We start from the raw sequence: 18,219 nt of genomic DNA, 5'->3' as shown, positions 1-18,219 counted from the left end.
TCCTAAGCACTTTAATACGAATAATGGAATGAAGGGGAATGTGAAGTAGAAAGAAAGAAAAAGGTGAAAGTGAAGCTCTAGAGAAGTAATTTGTGCGTTTAATTGTTATGGTCAGGAGTACAATATAATTTGTGATGAAATTTTAGTATTGTTACCTGATTATTATGTTACAATGAACCTGTTTTGGCCCTGGTCCTTTAAGTACAATGTTCACCTCAACTAAGACAAATTGCTTAGGTTGAGGGTGGCTACAATAGGGGTGCGTAGCAAGAATTGGGATAAAAAGAAAAGATGAAATATGAATGATGATGTAAAAAGAAATTACTCCTATTGTAGTATTGTTAATGTTCTTAGAAAGATCTGGGTGAAACAATGGATAGTGTAAAGATAATGAAATGAAAAGATTGGTTGACAAAATGTGATTGTGATTGAAGGTAGTTATGTATTGAAGTGCTTAGGGCGATTAGTCACTTTTTCCAAAATTGTTCCTACCCATCCCTTAGCCTGTATTACAACCATAAAAAGACCTATTTGATCCTATATTTCAGCATCTGACTATTAGTGGAGTAATACACTAAGGGAAAGCCTATGGTTCATTTCCTATTATATATGAATTCTTTATGAGAGCAAGTGATTGAATTTTAATATTCCCCTCTTGATTAAGATTGTTAAATTCTGAGTGATATGGGGAAAACTTTCTTGTTGTGAGGGTGTATGCGGATGAAAGTCCGGATTACTTATTGAGTTGCCTAATTACGTGCTTATTTTAAGTTTTCCAACAAATTGAATGTCACTTTTGGGACAATGAAGTGTGAAATAAAGATTCCTATTCCCAATGCTAGCATGATTCTTAGGTGGTGATTAAAAGGTTTGATGATTACAATGCTTGAAGTTGTTTGAGGACGAACAAGGTTTTAAGTGTGGGGTGGTGATCTTGGGCGTATTTATATGCCCAAACACCGCTATTTACCCATATTTAGACTTTTTTTGAGAATAAAAAGTTTCCTAATTATATTGAAGTGTAATTTAAATTGTGTTTCTTGGCTAACCGATATGATTAGAAACACAGGATTAATTTCCCATGGATTTAGAAGAAAATTGGATGCACATAATGAAGAGACGGAAGATCATGTATACCAAAGTCAAAAACATATGGCGATGCACGAGAGTAAATAAAAAAGAAAGGATTTGAGGATTGACTAGATGAAAGAAAGGAACTGGAGAAAAATTCCAGTGACTCGACATGATCTCAATGCGTCGCATCGACTGACAAGATTTGCACCTTAGCAAAAATTTGAAGAATAAGTTCCAGTGCATTGACGCGATGTCAACGCATCACGTTGATGTACAAGCTTTATGCCTTAGAGAATTGTACGAGTGCAACTTCCAGTGCATTGACGTGATGTCAACGCATCATATCGATGCTTAAAACTTTGACACTTAGCAAAATTTTGAGAAGCAAATTCCAGTGACATGATGTGATGTCAATGCGTCACGTCGTGTGGTAAAGATTTTGACTTAGTTTGAGTTTCAAAGATGACTTCCAGTAGGACAACGTGATATTGATGTGACGTGTTAGCTGGATCAACGCGATTAGCGACGCGTCACGTCATGGCTTCAGATCTGGTGAAATTTTTTCAAGTATAAAAGTAACATGTGAGCATAATTCCAAACACTTTTTGGAAAGCATAGCAGAGGCAGAAAAGCATAGAATTCTTCTTTTAGGGTTCTTATTATTTCTTTTGAACTTCCTTACTTCAAGACTAATTTTGGGTATAATTAATTACTTATTTTTGATGTTTAATTCAAACATGAGTGGCTAAATACCTTTGTTCTGGGGTTGAGGTCAAGAACATGATTACTCTTTGATAATCTTTATAGTAGTTTTTTTTTGGATTATCACCTGGGGCTGTTCTTAATTTATTGAGCTTGCTATTTTAATGCCTGGCTGCCATTAGAATAAATTTATATTTCTATGTGAATTTGGGACAAGAATCATGGATTAGACCGAGGAAATTAAGGAACAAGGTTCTTATCCTTTTATAAAAATAAGGGATTTGGATTAGCATCTAGGATAGGGATATACCTAGAAGCCTTGTTTGGTTCAATTTTAAGAAGATTACTTAATGAATCTAGAAGAATTGTTGTATCTCGGCGGGAGTTGGAGCTGCAATATTCAATAGATAAAAGATTTAAGGTCAGGAGATCAAGATCGTGTCCTAAACCTTGTGAGCCAACAACCCGATAACCAATTAGACTACTATAAGAATAGAGATTTGTATGATTGTTCGAGAAGCCTCAACCCAGGAATTCTTATCATAACTGTTTACAACCGTTGCTTGCTTTGCTCTAGTCAAAAAAATTTATTTCTTGTTTATTAATTTACGTTTTTATTTTCAAATTCAAAATCATTTTTAAACTATACAACACCTAATATTCATTGTCTGAAACTAAAAGTTGATTAAATTTCTAGTTGTCTAGTCCTTATGGAAATGATATTTGATTATCTAAATCACCATATTATTTAAAAGATCAGGTTCACTTACGTGTGTGTCTGATTCGCAACACCTCTACTAGTCGGTGAGTCCCCATCCTTGGGTTCACTCGGTGCTGAATCCTACTCCCAACTGAATAGATACTGAACTGATTCCTAGTTCATACTAGGCTTGACTGAACTGTTGCTGATTATACTGTCTAACTAAACTAAATTGAGTTCACTGAGTTCCGTTGACTGGAAGAATACTAATAAATTCTGTGAACTGACTGAATTTACTGAAGTCCGAACTGAATACTGAACTAGACTGGACTGATACTCAGTCTATTGAATTTTTTCTCAATTCTATAACTGACTGAGTGTACTACTGATCGTGACATGACTGAGATTATTCTGTAAATGATGCTGGCTCTAGGTAATCAACTAAATTGTCGGGTATTAAATACCCCAGGACTAGATAGCATAAAATTAAAGCATCACATGACCTTGCATAGCATAGAAATGTATACTTGTTCATAATCCATCTATAGAGGCATTTTATCAAAAACTTGAATGACATGAACTAATATACATGCTAACATGATTTAATCCCACTATTTAATTAACATGAACAACTCATCAAACACTTGGAAGGCATTGTATATGCACATAGTACTAATCAACACATGAGCATCACAATTTCAAGGCTTTAACATAAATTCTTATGATACTACCTACATAAAAATTGTTTTTACATAAATCTTGCATTTAATCATGGTATAGAAACCCAATAAACATTATAATCATGAATACACTTGAATCCAAATCATGGAAGTCATGAAATCAATTTACATAAAATTTAAAAGAGTTTCTTGGACTCCAAGGGTGGAAGAGACCTTGGATGAACACATGACATACCTTAGAAATTAAATTCTTAAAGATTAAGGGAGTGTTCTTGAGAATTGATCTTGAAATTGATGTTCTAGGGTTTTGTTCATGAGAGAAATTTTAGAGAAAAGAGTGTAACTTGCCTTGTGGGGTCTGAATTTCGTGTTTTAGGGGCTGCCATGAGGTGGAAAAAGATCCAATTACCCCTGAGGACACGACTTTTTAATGACTAAAAACTAATTTAGCAACGCGGAGACTGACGCGCCGCATCGTTGGCATAGACGCAACAGCCAATATGCCGCGTCAAGTCTGTGTCGGTTCATTAGAATTTCCACTGGGAGTGGGGGAACATACTCATCGACGTGATAGGTGACACGGTACGTTGAGATCGCATCGATCCACTTGTTTGAGCTTTCAAATATGTTTCAAATAAAGTCTGAAAAATCCAAAACTTTTCTGAAAACACCTACTGACATTCTTATTCATGATTCAACCTTAAAATCACCACTTTAAGGTCAAGAGGGTCGTCAAATAGAGTCACCAACATAATAAGGCTAAAACAACACTAAGTCTGAATACTTTGCTAAAATTTTCTAAGTTTAGGACCTTAATAAGCTTTAAAGGACTGAGCTAAGATTAGGATTTTGCATGGTCTTACAATATCTCCACCTAGGGAACATTCATCCTCGAATGAGGCTGACTGAGCTGAGAATACTGATAAACTGAATTTAGATACAGGATATGCATAATTATAACATGATTTCATGACTGACACTACTGATATGCTGAAATTTCATACTAAACATGCATATCTGATGCATGAGTACATCACTGGTATTGCTGATAAGATGAGTTTCTTATACTGAACATATATATCTTATGCATGAATATCTCAATAAACGAACTCATGAATGTACTAATAGATATGTAATGGTATCTGATACAAAGTTTATAAAGAAAATCTGAGCATAAAACTAAGTGAGTTTAAAGAGAATCGTTACCTTGAGCTAAGTTTGAATTTGTAGAGAAGAGGTGAGGATACTTGGTTTGCATATCTGCTTTTACTTCCCAAGTATCTCCCTTAATGGATTGATTTCGCCAAAGAACTTTGACTAGAGGGACTTCTTTGTTCCTCAGTCTGCGAATCTGATAGTCAAGGATTTCAACTGGGACCTCTTCGTAAGAGAGACTGTTCTAAATATCTAGGCCCTCAATAGGGACTACAACTGCTGGGTCACCTATGCACTTCTTAAGAAAAGAGACATGGAACACTGGATGCACTGAATCACAAGCCTCAAACTCGAGATCCTTTCTCATTCTTGCCAAACCTCTTCACTCCTTTTATAGGAGAGATTTTTGAACACACATAATCACCAACCTTGCACTCAATATCTTTTCTCCACACATCTGCGTACGATTTCCGTCGGCTTTAAGTTGTGTTAAGTCTTTCCCTGATTAACTAAACCTTTTCCAAGGTATCGAATACCAAGTCAGGCCCTACCATTGCGGCCTCACCTACCTTAAACCAACCAATGTGAGACCTACATCTTCTCTCATAAAGTGCCTCAAACAGAGCCATTTGAATGTTGGAATGATAGATGTTGTTATACGTGAACTCAATCAAAGATATATGGTCATCCCAAATACCCTTAAAGTCTATTGCACACGCTCGTAGCATATTCTTTAAAGTTTGAATGGTCTATTTTGATTGACCATCTGTCTGAGGGTAAAAGAATGTTCTGATGTAGACTTGAGTAACAAGACCCCTTTGGACGGCTTAACAGAAATAAGTGGTGAACTACATGCCTCTATCTGAGATAATGGACAACAGAACTCCATGTAATCTAACCAACTCTCTGACATAGAGCTTGGCATAGTTCTCACCTGAAAAAGAGGTATGGACTGGTAGAAAATAAGCTGATTTGGTCATCTCTCTACAATGACCTAAATTAAATCATGCTGACGACGAGTATGAGGCAAACCCATCACAAAATCTATGTTCACTTTTTCCCACTTCTAAGTGGAAATACTGAACTCCTATATTGCTCCACTAGGCTTGTAATGCTCGATCTTAACCTGTTGACATATTGAGTACTTAGATACAAACTCTGTAATATCTCTCTTCATCCCACTCTAGTAGTAGATCTCTTGTAAATCACGGTACATCTTAGTGGCCCCTGGATAAATATAGTAACACATACCATGCACTTCTGCAAGAATCTGCTATATATCATCTACACCTGGCACACATAGTCGACCCTGACAATACAATACATCATCTCCCCCTTGGGAGAAAACCTCTATCTTCTAATATCTGACTGGTTCTTTCAACTTAACTTAGTTGGGATCCCTATCCTGTTTTTCCTTCACCTCAAAAACCAGAGATGATTCTGAACTACTCTTCTCCCATACATTACATTTGCTGAATCGACTAAGCGGATACCCAATCAGGAAAGCTGATGAACTTCCTGAGCTAACTTCTTTTTACCATCCTCCACATGAGCAACACTACCCATAGACATCCTACTAAGAGCATCAGCCACTATATTGGCTTTACCCAAGATTATACAGGATGCTCATGTCGTAGTATTTCAAAAACTCCAACTACCTTCTCTGATAAAGGTTTAGGTCTTTTTGAGAGAATACATACTGTAGGCTCTTATGGTCAGTGAACACATCAACATACACTCCATATAAATAGTGCCTCCAATTCTTTAAGCTAAATACTACTACTACTAACTCAAGATCATGAGTTGGATAGTTTTTTTCTTGGGGCTTAAGCTATCTAAAGGCAAAGGCTATAACATTACCTCTATGTATGAGTACACAACCCAAACCTACTCTAGATGTATCAGAATACACAACAAAGCCGTTCGAACTATCTGGTAAGGTAAGAGCTGGAGCTGTAGTGAGTCAAGTCTTCAACTCCTGAAAACTCTTTTTACAAGAATCTGACCACTGGAATTTGACCTCTTTTTTAGTCAATCTTGATATAGGGGATGCAATAGATGAAAATTCCTCAACAAACCATCGGTAATAGCTAGCCAAACCTAAGAAACTGAGAGATAAGTTTGGGCCAGTTTCTCACTGCTTTGGTCTTTTGGGGATCAACTCTAATGCCATCACCTGAAATGACATAGCTAAGGAGAGATACTGACCTTAGCCAAAATTCACAGTTACTGAATTTGACAAATAATTGATGGTTTCTGGGAGTCAGTATTACTATTCTGAGATGGTCTGTATGATCATGCTCATGCGGTAGTAGACAAGAATGTCATCTATGAAGACAATGACAAACATATCTAAGTATTGCTTGAACACACAGTTCATCAAGTCCATAAAAGCTGCTGGGGCATTGGTAAGACCAAAGGATATGACTAAGAATTCAAAGTGACCATACCAAGTTCTGAAAGCTAATTTTAGGATGTTACATTCTTTGACTCTGAGCTAATGATAGCCTGATCTGAGGTCTATCTTAGAAAAGTAACTGGTACCCTGAAGTTGGTCAAACAAGTCATCGATTCTGGGAAATGGATACTTGTTCTTTACTGTGACTTTATTTAGATGATGGTAATCTATACACATTCTGAGAGAACTGTCTTTCTTATGCACACATAGAACTGGTACACCCCACGGGGACACACTAGGTCTGATAAATCCCTTATCTAGGAGATCTTTTAACTATTCTCTTAATTCTATGAGTTCTGATGGAGCCATTATATATGGTGGAATATATATGGACTGAGTATCTGGAAGAAGGTCGATTGTAAAGTTAATTTCCCTTTCGGGAGGAACTTGAGGAAGAAGATCTTTGGGAAACATGTCTGGGAATTCAAATGCTACTGATACTGACTCAAGAGTAGGGGTTTCTGATCTTGAGTCTTGGACTCGAACGAGATGGTAGACCTATCCTTTAGATATCATTTTCCTTGCCCTAAGGTAAAAAACAAGCTGACCCCTGAGTGCTGAAGTACTACCCCTCCACTCTAGGATGGGCTGATTCAGAATTGTAACTGGATATTTCTATTTCTATAGTCGACTGAGGTATAGCAGGAATAAAGCCAATCCATGTCGAGAATGACATCAAAATCGGTTATCTCTAATTTGACTAAGTCTACTAAAGTGACTTTCTGAGATACCATAATTGGACAGTTCATATATATCCATCGGGCTATGATAGATTTACCCACTAGTGTAGAGACTGAGAAAGGCTCTGCTAGAATTTTGGGACTGACTCTGAAAATAATAGTTATATAAGAAGTTATAAAAGACAGAAAAGCTCCTGGATCTAGCAACATATAAACATGTAAATGACAAACTTGTAACATACCAGTAACCATATCAGGAGAAATTTCCTAATCCTATCGGGACTAAAGTGCATAAACTCTATTGTGGCGTTTGCTACTGGTGGCACTAGAAGAGGCACCCTGCTGATTTTGGTGATCGGACTGAGCTGAGGAATGGTTATGCTTACTCTACGAACCCACTTGAGTATACTATCTGACTCTGTGGCCTGTCATGACATATATGAAAAAACATCACTGCCATCCCTACAAATACCCTAGTGGTTTTTTCCATATTTCTGACAAAGGGGATTGGTTCAAGCGCTACTGACACTACCTTGAGGCTTGGGTCCTGACATCCTATCTCTATTTCCGTCTCAAAATTTTGGCACTAGAACACTGGCTGATGATGGAGCTGGAACTGAGGATTTTGGGATGAACTAAGAATGATTTCCACCCTCTGACTTAGGCTGAGTGAAGTTGAAACTACCTATTCTCGCTCTTTTGCTCTCCCTCTCCTTCTCCCTATTATTAGCCTCCTTTATCTGCTGAGCATGGACTGTGATCCTTGATACATCCATCTCGTTAATCACCATTGCTGTCCTACACTCCTTGACCACACTACTAGAAACCCCAGACACAAACTTACTTATTCTGGACCTGCTATCTGTCACCACATGAGGAATGTATCTAGCTAATTGAGTAAACTTAAGAGTATACTTTTTCACTGTCATGTTGCCCTGCTTTAGGTTAATAAATTCTAGAACCTTTGCTTCCCTCAACTCAAACAAGAAGAACCTATCAAGAAAAAGTAGTGGCAAACTCCTCCCACTTAATGGGCCTTATATTTGTGGCCCTTTCTATTTTCCACTATTTAAACCATGAGTGAGCCACATCCTGAAACTAATAAACGGTAAACTTAGCACTCTCAATAGAACTTACCCCCATAATATCTATAACTTTCTACACCTGATCAAGAAATTCCTAACGATCCTCATCTGACTTAGACCCAGTAAAAGATGGAGGGTTTATTCGGGTAAAGTCCTAAATCCTGGTAGCAATAGTATTAGCCACAGGGTTGGTCAGAACGAAAGCTAGGCATTTATTCTGGGCTGCCACAAAATGAGCTAGGGTGGTTAAAGCTGCTCTAAATTCAGGGTAGGAGAAATGTTCATCCAGAGGACTGGCTGTATGGGCTGAGGTGTTGACTAATTTTTGGTTCTCCTTTCATTAGTCATTTTAGGAGGCATGTTTTATAAATGAAAAGGAGAGAACAGATTAGAGTAAGAGTTTAACTTGAGCTCATGCTCACTCACATGACATGAATGCTGAAAGAAGGGAAACTTTTCCTAAAACATCTAATAGCCTCCTGTTCATAAGTGTGGTGTGCTACACACCCATGTACAAGACTCTACTAGATACTGCTTTTAGACTTTCTATGACTCTTTTTAACCTTAGGCTCTGATAATAAGTTTTTAACACCTCATGTCTGTACCCCAGAGACTACACAGTGCTCATAATCCCAAAGGACCATAAGCTAACCCATGACTAGTACCTACTATAATAACTAAATAGTAATACTGTAATTATATGAAAATTAGGTAGAAACTTGCCATAAGGTTCAAAACTGTAAGTAAATACTCATTACGGCACATCTATACCAAAACTAAACATCTATCTATAAATACTCTAGTATGAAAAAGCCTCTACTGTCTAAACCAGGATTTGATGGGACAAGTCTCCAACTAACGTCAACTACTAAAATAAATTGAGTACTAAAATACTAGAATAATAAATCTATCCTCAAACAATGAGGACTCACCACTAGTCTGCTGCTGATAGATTGGGTTGCTAAGTATGATCTAGAGCCCGTGCATTTAAACCTATGATATAAGACATCATAGCATAAAAGAAAGGTATGCATCAGTACTTTGAATGTACTGGTATGCTAAGTATTGTAGGCTAACATGCATGGGTTCATATGCATGAATAATAACTGACTGAATAACATAAACATAACTAAATGAGAGTACCTATATGAATACGTAAACTATAAATAAGGTCATGATAACACTGGATACTGAGTTCTAAATCACTAGTTTATTGATATCTGAGTTTACTGATATTATATGACTATTAACTAAGTGAATTTATTTGACAGTCCTGATTTTGTGGAACTATTCTGAGTTCCATACTGAACTAAGTGACTGTGTATGATAGTCCTGATATCTGTAGAACAAAACTAATTTCCATTCGAAAGACTAAAATTAAGAATATGAGAGGTAATCATATAACTGAAATGCCCCTCTATGAATAGATTGGGGTCTAACCTGTAACCCCAGTTGGAAGGGTGTCAGTACTATACCATAGGTAAAGACAAGTTGAGTCACCCTTATCTGGCAAGTGCTCTGAATGAGAATAGTAGTACTCTCAACTGGTAGGTAGGATACCTCATCAACCCTCAATTGGCAGGTTGATGTCTTAACCTATGTTGGCTTTGTAATTTTAGAACACAAGGATTGCTTCTAAGGATCACACGCTCTACTGGCAGTTGAGTCCCTATTCGTGGGCTCACTCGGTGCTGAATCCTACACCTAATTGAATAGACACTGAACTATTCCTAGTTTATACTAGGCTTGACTGAACTGTTACTAATTATACTATCTAACTAAATTGAACTGAGTTCACTGAGTTCCATTGACTAACAGAATACTACTGAATTCAGTTAACTGACTGAATTTACTAAGGTTTGAACTAAATACTGAACTAGACTGGACTAATATTGAGTCTACTAAATTTTTCCTCATTTCTATAATTGACTGAGAGTGTTACTAATTGTGACATGACTGAGATTATTCTGTAACTAACGTTGGCTCTAGGTAATCAGCTAAATTGTTGGGTATTAAATACCCCCAGGACTCGATAGCATAAAAGAAAAACATCACCTGACCTTGCATAGCATAGAAATGTACACTTATTCATAATGCATCTATAGAGGAATTTTATCAAACACTTGAATGTCATGAACTAATATACATGCTAACATGATATAATTCCACTGTTTAATTCACATGAACAACTCATCAAATACTTTGAAGAAATTGTATATATATATAGTACTAATCAATAAATGAGCATCACAATTTAATGGCTTTAACATAAATTCACCTGGTAGTACCTACATAATAATTGTTTTAAATAAATCTTGCACTTAATCATGGTATGGAAACCAAATCAACATTATAATCATGAATACACTTGAATCCAAATCATGAAAGTCATAAAATCAATTTAATTAAAGTTTGAAAGAGTTTCTTGGACTCCAAGGGTAGAAGGGACCCTTGGATGAACACTTGACATAACTTAGCAATTAAATTCTTAAAGATCAAGGGAGTGTGCTTAAGAATTGATTATGAAATTGATGTTCTAAGATTTTGTTCATGAGAGCAATTTGAGAGAAAAGTGTGTAACTTGCTTTGTGAGGGCTAAATTTCATATTTTAGGGGCTGACATGAGGTGGGAAAAGACCCAACTACACCTAAGGAAGTGGCTTTTTAATGACTAAAAATTGATTTAGCGATGCATAAATTGATGCGCCGCGTCCTTGTGATCGATGTGATAGCCAATGCACTTCATCGAGTCCATATTAGTTCACTAGAATTTACACTGGGAGCTAGGGAAAATACTCATTGATGTGACAAGCAATGCGGTGCACCGAGATCGTGTCGATCCACTAGTTTGAGCTTTCAAATATGTTTCAAACAAAGTACAAAAAATTTGAAACTTGTTCGAGAATACCTACTGACATTCTTGATCATGATTCAATCTAAAAATCATCACTTTAAGGTAATGAGGGTCATGAAATAGAGTATCCAACCTATGAAGGATAAAATAACACTACGTTTGAATACTTAGCTAAAATTTTCTAAGTCTGGAACCCCTTAATAAGCTTTAAAGGAATGATCTAAGCTTAGAATTTTGCGGGGTCTTACAGAGAAATTTGGAAATATTTTTCTTTCTTGTTGTCTTACTTTGAGATATAGAGTCTAAGGTCTTGGATTCCTCTAATTCTCATTTGCTCGCTTTTTCAGATCATGCCTCCCAGATGATCTAAAGTTTATGGGGACTCCTATGTTCTACTTAGGGATATTGTTGATGGGACACACCCTATATATTAGGTGTAAACCTGATCTAGTGGTCTAGTTTCTGATTTCCCTCCTGAATTTCCACTAGTCCCCTCTAGCCCTCCTTGAGCTCCTTAGGCAGATGTGAAGAATGTTGAGTTTCATTAGTCTATTCATATATTGGCTCAGTTGGTATCTTCTAAGTTGGAGTATGGTACTTCTATTACTCCATCTTCTAAACCCATAAGGGATGGCCAATTTATGAGGTTGAGTCCTCCAACTTTTACTGGTGTTAAGATTGAGGAGGATCCTCAAGATTTTATTGATGAGATAGAGAATATCTTTTATATTATGCATGTGTTAGATGTTGAAGGTACGGAGTTTGCTACTTACCAATTAAAAGACATGGCATACTAGTTGTATAAAGAGTAGGAATAGTCTAGGGGAAGTGATGCTGACTCTATATTATGGGATGACTTTTATAGTGACTTTTTGGACCACTTCTTTCCTCAGGAGTTGAGGAAGGCAAAGGCGGAGGAATTTGTTAACTTGAATTAAGGTAGGATATCGGTCAAAGAGAATGCCTTGAATTTCCATTAGTTGTATAGGTATAACCAAGAGTTGGTGTCTAGCAAGAGAGCTAGAATGTATAATTTTTCTTTTGGGAGAGTAAGGTCGCCTTGTTGAATAAGGATATGGATATTTTTTGACTTTTGGTTTATATGCGACAGGTTGAGAAAGAAAAGAAGAAGCAGGCTAAGATTGGTGAGAAGCAGAGTAAGAAGTTTAGATTTTTAGATTAGGTTAAAGGCCAGTAGTAGAATGGTAGAGATGAAGAAAAATGGCCTAAGATAAAGTAAGGGAGTTCTTGTTCTTTTTCTTCGGTTAGTACTCTTTACCTAAAGCCATCTGGTGATTATTTCTATAAGCATGGTGGAGGGTACAGGAAATAGGGCACTGGGTACCTAATCTCATATTAGTGGGGCTTACCCCACTTCATCATATTCTTCTTGCAGATTCTATGGTCAGTTGTAACATGGTCAGTGGGAGAAGGGGAAAAATTGATGTTTTAGTTAGATTGGACATAAGTAGTGTGATTGTCACTCTAGAGTTGGTTATATAAAAAATAGGGTCCCTATTTCTACCTCATTAGCTTTTGGACCAAAGAGTGCTATTCCTGCTTCTTCTTCTAGTACCAGCACTGGCCGAAATTGCTTATATGTTCTTGCTTCTCGTCAGAAGTCAGAATCATCACCCGATGTTTTTACTGGTTCATTGAAACACTCTTTCTGTGATGTGTACTATTTATTTGATCTGGGGTCCTCTCTTTCTGATATATTCCTATTTATGGTTGTGTATTTTGGTTTTGGTCCCAAGTGTATTCAGACCCTTTTTCTTTGTCTACCCTGGTGGGTGACCTTATGGTTTCTAAAAGGTCTATAGGGGATGTATAGTATCGGTTTGTGGTCAGGAAACTTTGGTGGATCTTTTTGAATTAGACATGGTTGACTTTGATGTTATTTTAGGGATTGATTGGTTACTCTCATGATATGCTATATTAGATTGTCAAACCCATAAGGTCATCTTTAAATTTCCTAATGAGCTAGTTATTAAGTGTGATGGTGGTTCCCTAGCTCCTAAGGAGAGGTTTATATAATATCTTAGGGCTCGAAGATTGATCTATAAAGGGTGTCTCTATCATCTAGTTTGAAAAGATTCTAACTTAAAGGGTCCTTCTTTGTATTTTGTCCTAGTGGTGAATGAATTTCCCAATGTCTTCCCTGACGACCTTCCTAGTTCCCCTCCTAATAGGGAGATTGATTTTGGTATTGATCTTGTTCCGAGCACTCATCCTATATCTATTCCCCTATATAGAATGGCTCTGACTGAGTTAAGAAAGCTTAAGGAGAAATTAAGGTATCTTTTAGATAAGGGTTTCATCCATCTTAGTATGTCCTTGTGGGGTGCACTGATGTTATTCGTGCATAAGAAGGATGGTTCCCTTTGGATGTGTATTGATTACCTACATCTGAATAAGGAAATGGTAAAGAATAAGTACATTCTTCAAAGGATAGATGATTTGTTCAATCAACCTCAGGGTGCTAAGTTCTTCTCTAAGATTGATCTTTGATGAGGGTATCATCAGTTAAAGATTAATGAGGTGGATATTCGTACCTGGTATGGGCATTTGGAGTTCTTAGTGATGTCATTTGGTTTAACCAATGCCCTAACAGAATATATGGACTTGATGAATAGTCTTGCATTAGTTTCTAGATTTGTTTATGATTGTCTTCATTGAAGATATTTTGGAGTACTCTAAGAGTGAGGAGGATCATACTAATCACCTCTGCATTGTGTTGTAGACTTTGAAAGATTAGCAGTTGTATGCTAAGTTCTCTAAATGTGATTTCTGGTTGAACGCTATTACATTTTTTGGTCATGTTGTGTCTATTGAAGGGATCAAGGTGGATCCTCAGAAAGTTAATATGGTTAAGAAGTGGCTTAGACCCACCACTCCTACCGATAGTCGGATCTTCTTAGGTTTAGCTATTACTATAGGAGGTTTATGGAGAGTTTTTCTTCTATAGCTACCTCAATGACTAAGTTAACTTAGAAGAATATAAAGTTCTTGTGGTCGAAAACTTGTGAGGGTAGTTTTGAAAAGCTGAAAGATAGGCTAACATCGGCTCCAGTCTTGAACTTGCCCGAAGGCACAGATATATTTATGGTATATTGTGATGCATCCCCTGTAGGGATTGGTTGCATCAAGATATAGTATGGCAAGGTGATAGCTTATGCCTCTAGATAGTTGAAGGTGCATTAGAAGAATTATCCAACCCATGACATAGAATTGTTGTTTGTGGTATTTACATTGAAAATCTAGCATTACTATCTATATGTCATGCATGTGGATATCTTTTCTGATAATAATAGCCTGTAACTTAGAAAGAGATTAACCTCAGGGAAAAGAGATAACTTAAGCTACTTATGGACTATGACATGAGTCTTCACTAACATCCACGTAAAGCTAATGTAGTTGTTGATGCTCTTAGAAGGTTTTCCATGGGGATTATGGCTCATATGGATAAAGAGAAGTAGGAGTTGATGAAGGATATTCACCATTTGACTAACCTTGGAGTTCATCTCTTGGACTCTAAAAATAGTGGTGTAGTTGTGTAGGAGGTGGTACAGTCGTATCTTGGTGCTGAAGTAAAAGAGAAATAAGTGTTAGATCTTTTCTTGATGAGGATCAAGGGTGATGTAGGTGGACAGAAAGTGATGGCCTTTGAGATTAGTAGTGATGGTACCTTGTGGTATCGAGGAAGATTATGTGTTCCAGATATTGATTGCTTGTGAGAAAGGATCTTTGCTGAGGCGCATGAGTCGCGCTATGTTGTTCATCCTAGTTCGACAAAAATGTATCATAACCTTAAGGAGATATATTGGTGGACTAATATGAAGCGGGATATATCCTACTTTATATCTAAGTATATGGTGTTTCAATAAGTAAAGGTGGAGCACATGAGGTCCGATGGGCTACTTCAAGAGATTGAACTACTAGTGTAGGACTGGGAGATAATAAATATGAATTTTGTTACCATCCTTTTGCGGTTGCTAAATTCATGTGACTCCATTTGGATCATCATAGATAGGATGACTATATATGCTCACTTCTTACCAGTGACAACTAATTATTCTGCCGAGGACTATACAAAGTTGTTCTTTTAGAAAGTTGTAAAGTTGCATGGTATGCTTGTTTCAATTATTTCAGATAGTAGTACTCAGTTCTCATCACATTTTTTGTGCTCATTTCACCGTGGTTTAGGGACTAAAGTGAGTCTTACTACGACCTTTAACCCGCAGTCAGATGCATAAGATGGAAGGACTATTTAGATTTTGGAGAATACGCTATGAGCCTGTGTGATTTACTATGGTAGTAGTTGGTTCAACCATTTTCCTTTGATTAAATTTGCTTATAACAATAGTTACCATTGTAGTATTGGCATGGCCTCGTTTGAAGCATTGTATGGTAGGAGGTGTAGATCTCCTATTGGGTGGTTTGAGGTTGGCGAAGTAAATATGTTTGGCTTAAATTTTTTTCACAAAGCTATGGAGAAGATAAAGGTAATTTGGGATAGGCTTAAGACTGCCCAAAGTTGCCAAAAATATGAGGTTAGAGATTGGGTATTCTTAAAAGTATCTCCCATGAAGGGAGTAATGTAGTTTGGAAAGAAGGGGAAGCTCAATCCTCGGTGTGTTGGCTTGTATGTGGTGTTGAGAAGGGTTGGTAATGTTGCACATAAGTTGAATTTTCCCTCAAGCTTAAGTTCCATTTATCCGGTATTCCATTTGTATATGTTGCAGAAATGTGTAGGGGATCCTTCAATGGTTGTTACCTTGGAGAACATAGGTATTTCAGATTCTTTGTCCTATGAGGAGGTCCCGGTGAGGATCTTGGATCGGCAAGTTTATCGGTTGTGAATGAAGGATATGGAATCGTTAAAGGTTCTATATCAGAACCAAAACTTCAAGAAAGCTACATGGAAAGCCAAGAAGGACATGAAGTCTAAGTATTTGTTCTTATTTCTAATTTTGGAAAATCGTGCTTGAAGTATGTGTTTAGTTCTTGACATCTTTGTTTTCTATCTTTGTTAATAATGGATTGTAAAATTCCTTCACATGTTATTTTCTATCTTAAAGGTAAGAGTAGAGACGTTTGAGTGTTTAATTGTGCTTGTATTGACTCATCCCATCATTTGAGGATTAATAGTCCTAAGTGGGGAACACTAAAACACCCTGAACTTTGGCATCTGCAAATTTCTTAAGTGTTGAACCTTCAGATCATCACACGACTCACACCGTACCACTTGTATGATGTAGTTATACTTTTAGGACCCTAGTCATATGTTGGCAAGTGTGATATTGGCCAAGAACTATTTTAGGTACGAAAAGACTCCATACGAGTCGTATATTCATGATACGAGAGGTATAGTGCCTAACCATATATTTTCTAGTGTCTAAACTTTGATGTTCTGGTTAGGATATGACTTGTAGGGTACTTGTCGTATGGTGATAGTACGAGTTAGGCTAAGGAGTATTATGTTGGATAGAATATCGTGTCCAACTTTCTAATCAAGTTATGAGTGGAGGGTACCACTCGTATGATATGGATACAAGTTAAGGAGTCCAACCGTACCCTCCTTTGTTCTTTGTACAACTTTAGCTAAGGGTATTTTGGATAATTCCCACCCCAATCCCTTAAGAACCCACGTCGTATAATTTTTTTTTTTCATTTTATTCTTTACTTTAGAAGATCTAAACACTCTCAAAACTCTCTAAAAATCTCTCAAGGATATTGGGCTAGGGTTTCTTTAAGGTGGTCATCTAGAGGCTTAAGGGTCGAAGTCTCTTTGTGAATCTTTGTAACTCAGGCATGTGACTCTTACCTCATTGTTAGTTCACTTAAATCATGTATTTTAAACATTTTTCATGAATCATTAATGGTGGTTTAGAAAACCATGGTTGTGGGATTGACTGCATAATGTTGAATACTGTTTTCATATGTCTTAAATTACAATTATACATGCTTTAATAATCATTTTGCACAAGTGGGTGCTTGGGTATTGTGATTTAAACTAAGGGGTCATGGTTAACCCTAACTAGATGGTTTTTTTCTGTAAGTAATGGTTTGATAATGGTATGCCCACAACCTGTTTGTGAAAATGTCAATAAGAAGAATCTTGTCACATATGTATTATAGTTTGAACTAAGGCTAAGGCATTGGCCTATGAATGTGGATGATGGATAAATGGTTTTATGGAGTCCTTCTTGGTCCTAAATTTATTTGAATAGTAACCTTGGTAGCTTATTTGGATAAATAGGTTCGAGTCCCTATATGTTGAATTGAATTGGTGTCTTGGTTTAGACAATGGGTTCAAGTCTTAAAGTTGATTGATTATTGTTATGGCATGCTATACGCTTGCAAGTGGTGTTGGTATGATGATGCCAACGGCCTGAATTTGGTAAGTAAATGGATTAATGGTTGTGCATGTGTGTAATGAATGTTTTAAATTGGGCTTTAAAGTGAGATATGTAGTCGGCCGTGAAAGTGAAGTCAAAAGGTATAACACTGGGAACCACGCTAGCCAGTGCGAGTATCTATATGATCGGGAGGTTTGAGTCCCCCAAATGGATATATGGGAGGTTCGAGTGCCCCATATTGTATACATTGGTTCTTAAACCTTGATTATTCTGGGATGTTCTTGTCCCCATAATGGCATATAAGGTTATGGATATTCTCTAGTTCATGCAGCTAAACGTACTAGGGCCCTTCCCGCTAGGGGATAGCTGGGCCTATATTGTGTGTAGGTGCCTTGTTATATGACGATTATTCTATACAACCCAGGATAAGGTTTTCAAAGTGCATGCTAAGACTTGTTCCCATCCCAAC

The sequence above is a fragment of the Capsicum annuum genome, chromosome 7 (assembly GCF_002878395.1).
Source record: "Capsicum annuum cultivar UCD-10X-F1 chromosome 7, UCD10Xv1.1, whole genome shotgun sequence".
Classification (NCBI taxonomy): Eukaryota; Viridiplantae; Streptophyta; class Magnoliopsida; order Solanales; family Solanaceae; genus Capsicum; species Capsicum annuum.
This window is presented reverse-complemented; position numbering follows the sequence as displayed.